Genomic DNA, 10,093 nt, shown 5'->3' with positions numbered 1-10,093 from the left:
GTATCAGGCTGCATCAGACTGCATGCAGGTTAGCAATATTTTCCCCAAAGAAAGATGACATCATTGGCTTGTGAAAAAAAAAAAAAAATGAAATTTCCACTTTAAGTTACAAACAGGACAGAAGAAGACTAATTGGAGCCTTCAAACTTAGTATCAAGTTGGGGAAGTCTGTCCTGTCACATCTACAGAACAGGACAGCTGAGGGTCCACTTGCAAGTGCCAGCAGAGAGAATTGGGCTTTGTTTGAGAAGAGCAGGCTGCAAAGTTTGGCTTACATCTATTGAGACCTGTGAGGGCCACTGCAGTAGACTGGACTCATGACACAGCAGCCATGCCTCTGTCTCGTGGGTATGCATGCAATTTGCTGCTGCCAGAAGGTGCTCTTCTCCCACCACCTTTATGTTGCCTGTGCATGGGACATAGGCCAAATTATCAAGTGATCCACAAGGCATCTTGCCTATCAGCAGCAGGCAGGACAAATGATGTTTTTTCACTTGTAGCTAATTGTTCTGTTAGGCAGATTTCTCAGTGAAAACAAGGCCTTGGAGAGTGGTGCTGCATATCATACCAAAGATCTTTCTATAATTGATGAGAAAAATCTGGGGGTTGAGAGTCCTTGCCACCACCCCGCCCTGTAAGTTGTGATCTACACCCAAAACGCCTCCCCAAGACCCCTTTCCTTATCCCTCCCAACATATACAGAACCACCCCAACATGGATGGTGGCACAGAAGACCTTGGTAGGCAAAGAAAAACATTCTACATTTACTATTGCTCCTGCACACAACATTTCAAGGAAGGTCGGAAGCTCTTTGTCTCTCCATCTCAAACTGATGGCAGTCACCACCACGTGCTCTCCATATAGAATCAATTAATAATATCCAAAGTCTCTAGTGACTCTGCAGAGACAGATTTAGTTCATCTTTTCAAGTACCATCAAGATCTTCTCATCAAAGGAGTATGTCTATGATGAAAAAGCATTTTAATTTAATATAAGCTGAGAGGGAAATGGAAAACTCCCCTACCTAAAGCTAAAAAGTAAGAAGTTAAAAAGCTAAAGCTGGAAGTATTGTATCTGGAAACATAGTCCTATTACCTCCAAAATAATTTCTCATCTCTGCCTCAGAAAAAGGCCTTTCAAAAGTCCTTTACAGAGCATACATGTGTAAGAGGGAGAAAAATTGGCTTAGGTTGAGCCCTTGCCCTTTAGGATAGGTGATTCCCATACTTCTTTTTCAGACACAGTTTTGGCAGTTCCGTATAGAAAGATTAAAAACGTTACATAAAGAAGTAAGGTTTTCAGTCTCTGTTTTGGATGCTTTCTAGACTGTTTTCAGTTGTTATAAATTAGAAGTCAGATCTGTCCAATTTACAGCAGTGAATTTCTGACCCACTGAGTCTAAAACAGGAAACAGGTTTATAAGATAAATGGCCACAAATTCCATATTACTTGCTATATTTTTTAGAATTTGCATTCCTTTGGCAGCATAGCACAGTTATTATGGGTGCCCACATTTCTGACACAAATATTTTAGTGAAGTAGCTTTTTTAAAATATGGTATCATTTGTGGATGACCATGGATTAGTTGGTGTGTCCATTCCTTAAGTTAGTCTGCCTGATGGCTATATATGCTTCTATCCATTTTTTTTAATTCTTTTTTCTTTTCTTGTATTTTTTTTTTTTTCATTTTTGCGGTCACATATTTTATTTACCAAACTAGTTTGTGAGAGTTGGAGGGAAGGTACTGTCTGTGCTTTCCTAACACAGGACAGATTCCAGAGGCATTTTAGGACTATTCAGAAAGAGAGCTTGGCAGGCCTTCCCCGTCACGGTAATTCACAGAGGCTTAAGGCCACCACTCAGACAGAGAGAGAAAAACAAATATAAGTGGAGGAACAATTTTCCTAATTGTTTACTCTTTCTGTGTGAACTTATTCATGAAATTTCTGTCTCTTTATTTTTCATATGTTCTCAAAGAATAAAGCTTTTCAGCAAAAAAAATAGACACAGTGGTTGTTTCCACTTCAGTGTTGTTTTCTCAAGGTGCCCACAGTTTCATGGACAAAGCGGCTGTCTCTGCTTGCTTTGCTGACCCTGCATGGCTTGCAAAGTGGCTCAGCCTTCAGTGGTCTGCATCCGCGTGAGTTTTGGGGTGACAAAAAGGCCAACTTTCCATAAATGGGGGAGTGTAACAGCTAAGGTAAATATTCCCAGGCCCCACCAATCACTGGCTGAAGAGCCAAAACTGTGAAGGGAGGCTGGGGAGAGGGAAGGAAAGCGACGCCCTGACTGCACTCAGCTTGCAGCCAAGTGCTCAGCTAGCAGTGCTCACACCCACCGAGCCGCAGTGGTAGTGAGGCCACCACAGTAACAAGAAAATGATTAAGGAAAAACATTGCAGAGCTAGCTAGCATAGGTTTGGCAAGCACGGAGGATGTAACAGGGGGGTTATCCCCATCAGACAAAGTAGCAGGAGCACGCCTATCTCACATGGCACCACCACAGCCTTGGAACAACCAAGACACAACTTGGGCTGGTAAACTGCTGAATCAGGTTTTAAATGCCATTGTATTCTGCGGCACTTTCTGTCAGCCCTTTATTTGGAGAAATGATTGCCAATAATTTAGTTTTCTACCGAGCCTCTAAAGAGTTGCATTGATTTTTCCTGTACTGTAAGTAACTCTGTGTTAGTACACCAAAATTTCACCAAGGAAATTCTCCTGGCTTTATTTCCACCTTAAATATAAGAAGAAAATACCAGAAAAAAAAAAAAATCTAATTAGAAAGCCTGAGAAAAGGATTTTTCTTTTAAATTCAATGTCTCTGTTCTGTGTTTCCACAACAAAATAACACTGGAAAGTAAAGAGTGCTTTACCAGTTTGTTCCCAGAAGAATGATAGAGTTGCCTATGGTAGGGCAAACTTACTTGGATAGGAGACACAATTTCCTCTACAACCTCTACAGGGTTACAAAAAAAAAAAAAAAAAAAAAAAAATGTTCTGCTGGATGCAGGAGCCACCAGCCTTATTGGCTTTCTGCTCCAGGAGTCAGAATTATTCCTTCAATCATACGTTTATGTAAAAAGTAATAAAACTGCACAAAAATCACATAATGTAGCAGGCATAAAATGGTCCTGGGGAGATGGATGGAAACTTGAGTACGGTGGACCTGGTTTAGTGCCTGTGGCATTTGTAGAAGTAATCAGTCCTTAGAAAATGCACAGCTGAAAAGGGCTTGGTGTAAAGGATGATCCTTACCTCAGGAGCACCACAGAAAGGAAGAGCAGGAAGCAAGAAAAAAAAAAAAAAAAAAAAAAGGTTACAAGGCTGGCTACATTTGAGGGCAATATGTTATCCCCATCAGGCTGTTTCAACTCTGGGTTTTCATATTTGAGAGGTTGGATAAGCTTTGGACAAGCCTCTGAACGTTTAAATGCTTAGCTGAAGCTGGAATTCCAAACCTTTTGAAGCTGGCCCATCTCAAACACTAACATACAAACAGCTTCCACATAAATATTAAATGCAAAAGACATCATTTATGAAAATGTCAGTGTGCCAAGGAATACTACTGAACCTGTCCAAAGAAGGTTTTCTATATTCACCACACACTGAAAAGTAGCTTGGCTTGCTCAGGGATACTTTAAGAAGTACTTCACTACAGCTATTGTTGCTACGTTGGACCCCAACAGTTACATGAGAAGTGGTGTGCAAAACTCAGTTGTTTCACTTTGCATCAGATTGTATTGGCATCTCTTTCAAATGTCAGTTCCTGAGATGATAGCCTAAACAAATCAGGAGAATCCCCCTGAGGTCTTGCTATTAATATTTATTATTTATATTCAGAAGCTCAACTATGCTGTATTTCTGGCAGACAAGAAAATAATTTGCCTCAGATAATGTATATTGTTGCATTCCAGTTGTGCAAAGAGGGCTACAGGAGTTCAAGGTTACTTAGTAGATCCACATGTAACATTCATAAGGCTTCTCATTTTTCGTGATATCAGCATACTTGTAAATTGCATCTCAGATGTTCTTCAAGCCACTCAAAACCCATGTTCCATGGAAGCCCCAGTGAGTACAAGTTTATAGGTACACCTTCACTTAAAAGTAACAATAGCTATCATTACCATTCAACACGAAGAAGAAAACTACACCTTCTGTGTGCTTTTGTTATAACAGTTTCTTTAGAACATGCTGACATAATGGTGCACAAAATCGCCTTTTTGTGCATATGTCTTTTAGTTCAAGCACTTCATGTGGACTTCCTGCTACCAAGGATTAGTCACATTGTTGACACTCATTCATCACTTCAGTTACTCCACATTTCAAGAGATTTTTCATCAGACATCAGTCAGCCACTTGGAAATGCAGTCCAAGAAACTACAGTGATTTGGGCAGCAGAAGTAATGAGGTTGCTGAGAGAAAGTTTGGGGAAATGTATTGGCAAGATTAGAAGACCATTTCCTATAACTTACTGACCAGCAAAGTAAAGGTCATCATAAAATATTGTTAAAGCTGACTTGTAGTCTATTTACAGTTCTTTGTACATGAAGTTATGAAAGCTGAGGTTGAAAAAAACAGAGCACTCAGTGATAGTGTGTTGTTTTCCTAGAAAAGTATGGGTGAATTAACAAGATTCATGAAATTCAGCTATATACTTTCCAGAACAACTATAGATATTCCATCTGTGCCTCTGCAGTACTCAAAAATTATTTCTATGCTCTTAAATCTTTTGACAGTTTATCTGAGCAACAGTCATTCATAGCAACAATAATGCAGAAGTTATCAAGCTTTAAAAGATTCAGCCATGTATACTAACATTCAAATGCATTCAGGTTATCTTGTTTCTCTAAAAGTAAAGAACTACTGCTGATCTCACCTTGAAACAAGTTACTAGTGATTTTAGCTCAATGATTTCTAAACATGTGTTTTTCTTAATCTTTGAAAAAATAAGACTCACATGCTTGAATAATGCAAAACTCAATGCCAGTTTGGCATCCATATCTCTGATCCATATGGCTTCCCACAAGGAATTAATAAAGCCTGTATGACTTGCATATATTTCAAGGAAATGTCAATATGTTCACATGTCTGACCTGCTAGCCAGAATCTTATCCATATTTTTCTCCAACTTGACTCCTGCTTCAAGAAGACAATGGGTAACTGGCTGTTGCTCCTATCACCTCCAGTCAAAACTGACCTTTCCTTTTGGGATCTTTCATCAAGTCACTGTGAAAGACAAAAAAACAGAGGAAAGGAGAGTCACAAGTACATGGCAGTAGCAGGAATAAATCACAAATGAAGAGGGACACAAAGGAATGTCTTCGTTAGGGCAACCATTAAAAATGTTTCCTCTCAAGCACGTATGAGACTTGCTTGACATAAGCAAATGCATATGAGACTCCAGACTTCAGTAAATGGTTGAAGAAGTTTACTGACATGACTCATACAATTGCTATGTCTAAACCAAATCAGTTTTAGTCATTTAGTTTTGATGAATGTTAAGGTCAAAACAACCATAAAAATAAGAAAGGTACCTGAAAACATTAACAACATGGGAAAAACACAGAGATGAACTGAAAATAAACAGAAGAAATTTCAAAACAAAGAGCAAGTTTATTTGTTCTTTCCCATAAAGGTTTCCTTCTCTCATAAAAGGAGGTTATTATTAAAGTTCTTTTTTTTCTCCAGTAATGGCATCATGGTTCTTTAACACTGTTAGTCTGGTCAAAGCCTATGTGGGCCACAGAAACCAAAGCAATAACAGTGTTTATGAGAGCTGGAAGCAGGAACTGGGTGAGAAAGATGAGGAGAGACAATATTAGTCATCTACAAAATAAAGAGCTAGGGAAGAGGGCAAGATTGCTGAAGGGTAGATAGAACTAGTAGTGCAGAAACACAGACAATTTCTTTTTAATAAAAGGGAAAAGAAAATTGCACTTAGTCAAAGAAAAGTCCTTGGAAGTACCTGACATCAAACTCTGACTGAAGGGGAGAAGACATTAATTTGTAGCAACTTAGATATAGCAAAATTTTGTTCCATTAACCCCTTTCACTTAGTAAATACAGTTTAAAGTGCCAATGCTGATAAGGAATTTTAGGGGCCAGTCACACTCTAGATCTTGTAGGATTAAAGTTTTGTCTTGTGGGATTTACTGCTGAGTTTTTTCGCTAGATGAAGCTTTTGTAGCTGAAATCACCGAAGTACATCTATGCCTACACTTTTTATTTTCTACTACTCTTAGTTTTAAGTCATTGCTGGAGTTCCACACAGGAGGCCATAATTTGGGCATCAAATACAATATTTTCCATCCACCAGAACCTAACAAACATCGCCTTAAATAAATTTGTGCCCATGCCAAATTCAAAATTAACTTCCCAAGCCAAGCTAGAGTTGGTGAGATGGGGCCAAGGGGCCCACAATTCTGCTGTTGAGCTAATGGAGCAGCCTCAAGCTGCCAATCCAAAAAGGGAGACTTTTTTATTTAACATATACATTACACAACGTGTGCAATATTTTCCACATTCAAAGAGAAGACTTTATTTATAAGCTGCCTGTGTAGAAATGGTCTCTTATTACAAGGAAGCAGCAAGCCAGGTTGAGCCTGGAAATGAATTCTCATTTTCTCCTTCAGTGCAACATTCAGTGACATGTTGCTTATTCCCTTCAAAAATATTTTGCAGATGGTTTTGGCCATTTACTGAACTCTCAGGCCCTAGAATAATGACATATATTCCCCAAACTCTTCTAGTTCAGCCTTCACTAATTGCTGGAAGAGTCAGTGAAATAGTGAACTTAACTAATTATATTGACCTCCAGAAGGAGTCCCTCTGACGAAGATACTCAGTTTCATTTTCAGCCAAAAAAGTGTCTTTTGCCATCATCAACAGTTTCAAATGGTTTGAAATTTTGCAGACAGGTTTCGTATATCATTCTGAATCTTTTCTATTAATGCAAAATTGAGTCAGATACTTTAAGGCTTGAAAGAATTGGCCAAATCTTCACAGCTATTCTGACTGCTATATGAATTGACACACGAAGAAAAAAAAAAAAAAATGCCCATAGTTCTGCATTCATTCATGGACCCAAGATGTTTTCTTGGAAAAGTTCTGCTATTATATTCACCTGATATGTCAGCTAATTTTTTTATCACAAGCCACTCAATACAATACAACACAAAAATACTACTACTACTACTAATAAATATGTACAACAGGTCAACAGGTACAAAGTTCTTTTTACTCTGTATAACATTAATTTATTATGGAAGCTTTGGTGATATCCTGCAAGCATGCAAACAATGAAAATGAACATTCTATTTCTACATCCTTCTAAATCCCATGTCAACTACTTTTGCTACATCTTAGACCTCCAAAAGATGGCCTTGGATAATAAACTCCAGAGAAATATTCTGAAATGTGAATTCTGGTTCTACAGAGGCACTATCTGTCAGCTTTGAGTTAAATATATATAAATTACTGAGAAATGTATTTCCCAATATATCTTCTCAGTATTTGCTATTGTTTGGCTTAAATTACTTCCTGCTCAGTGAGTACTCAGAAACATTGATGGCTATGAAACCTATTTCGTATATCTGCCTTTACTCATATACTCTATAAGTAATGTATGGTGTGGTATAAGCCAGTGCATTGTCTCGTGGAGATATCAGAGATATCTCTGAACAAGATAGAAACAAATTGACTAATGCAGGCTGATAGTCCTCACTTGATCCTACCCTGCTAGTTGAAACAACTATTTGTTTAACAGAAGATATGCATTAACCTAGGCAACCAGTACATAATTATTCAAATGTCCTGTAAAACAGAAATTTGGTTAACTTGTCTCTCTGGCTGATCATGAAAGAGAGATTAATTAGAAATAACATTAATTTGTAACCAAGGACACTTTTAGAATAGGCCTACTGAGGAAAAGCAGTCTCTGTCAACACCAAGCAAAATCATATTATAGGCATTTAAAGCTAGAAAAGTTTCAGAGGAGTTTTAAAATGAAAGACTGTGGAAAGAGCACTCATTGGAATGACTTCTCCTCTTCTGAGAAAGTCATAAAACATCTTACATACTGTTAAAAAAACACAAGCTAAGTCACAAATCAATTAAATCCAAATAGGAAACAATGACATCAATGACATCTCAATAGCACAATAAAGTCCTATTTATGTAGTACACATTGAAATGGACAAGAAGACTCCAGTAAATACTTCCTTCCATACAAATGCTAAAAGTGCGCAGACTGACCTAGAATGTCTGGGTTTGAACACCGACAGGAAGATATCTCAGAAACTCAGTAAAAGGTAGTAGGACAACCTTATCAAGATGTCATCTTTGACATGTTGAATGAGATCAGAGCCACTGGAGGGGCAGTGTCCCCTCCCAGCTCCGGGTGCACCCCCAGCCTGCCAGCTGGCAGGACAGCACGAGAAGCAAAGACATCCTTGGCTCTGTGCAAACATGACTCTGCAACAACTAAAACATAGGTTTGTAATCATCCCTATTTTCATCAAAAATCAAAAAAACAGCATCACACAAAGGAAATTAAGAATTCCAGCCAAAAACGTGACAGTGAGTTAGACATGAAGAAACAAAAAGCCTGAATAAAAGTTACAAGTGGTACAGATTTGTTTACTGACTGTCTGGGAATTTTGAAGGAACTGAAATAAATTTTGTAGAGCTAAGCATCACAGTAAAGAGGAATATTAGAAACAAGGAGGGATGGTTCAAAATGTGGAGATCATATACAGTGGAGAAAAATAGAAAAATGTATAAATTAAAGCAACTGAAAAATAAAACCACAGTGAGAAAGGACAAAAGTGACTGAGAAAAATATTCTAGCGGAGTAAAAACTAACAATAAAAACCTTTCTCAAAAACTTCACAAGCAGAAAACCTGCCAGAGAGCCTCTAGGGCTGAAAGAAGACCACAGTCTAATTGGAGCACTTGCAGAAAATACAGTTAAAGTAAAAGAGCTGTTTACTTCTGATTCATTACTGAGAAACTTATAGAGGTTCCTTTCTTTTAAGGGGAATGAGCTGGAAGAACTGTCTCAAACTGAAATGTCAGGAGAGAAATGTTTAGAATAAATCACTAAAACAGCAAGAAATTGGCAGGAGGGAGTGACATTCACTGAAAAGTTCTAAAGAAACTCAGACACAAAATTCTCAGATTATTATCTCTGGTACAACTTATTGCTTGAATCTTCCCTTAGCGAGAGAAGACGGCAGACCTGACACTGCTTTTTGAAGAGACAGGAGAGAAGCTTGGGAAAGCACAGATCAGAAAGTCTGACTTGTTTATCAGGCAACTCAGTAGGAACTAATCTGGAATGATATCAAACAGTTGCATATATATAGTTTAATTGTGAGGTCATCCTGGGTGCCTTTGGAAGACGGAAGCAATGCAATACAGACCCATTTGGATTATTTGAAAGAATAAATGATCTGGAACCTGTGTTATTTGTGTTATCTAAACTCATTTGGAAAAGAAAGTAATAATGTTATAATTTTAGGTGATGATAGCAAAATATTTAGATAGCTAACATTCAATATGAATAAACGCAAATGAATCAATGCAGAAGGAAAACATCTACATTATGGCTGCTGATTACTCACCACAACACAGGAAATGATTCTGGAGTTTTTTGTGGATACCATCCATCAGATGGTGGTTTGCAACAAAGGCAAAACAAGTAAATGGAATTTTAGGAATGACTAAGAAAGGAACAGAGAACAAAGCAGTGACACAACATTAAGTTGCGGCAGAACCACTTGGTCCACCTATATCTTGTGTGTTGTGTACATCTTTAATTCCTACATCTCAAAAAAAATGCAGCAGAGCAGAAAAATAAGAGAAAAGCAAGAAGGATGATCAGCAATATAGAATGTCATCTGAAAGAGCAGAGAGGCAATGGATGTGATTCTTCAGCTTTCAAAATAAATGACTGATGGAAGATGGAGTCTTCAGATTATGACTGGAATAGAGAGGTTAATATGCGCCAATTATTTGTTATTTCTCTTGACACAAGACCTTGGGGATGCCAAAGAAAACTCTTAGGCAGCAGCTGTAAAACAAATAAAAGG

The sequence above is a fragment of the Anas platyrhynchos genome, chromosome 3 (assembly GCF_047663525.1).
Source record: "Anas platyrhynchos isolate ZD024472 breed Pekin duck chromosome 3, IASCAAS_PekinDuck_T2T, whole genome shotgun sequence".
Taxonomy (NCBI): domain Eukaryota; kingdom Metazoa; phylum Chordata; class Aves; order Anseriformes; family Anatidae; genus Anas; species Anas platyrhynchos.
This window is presented reverse-complemented; position numbering follows the sequence as displayed.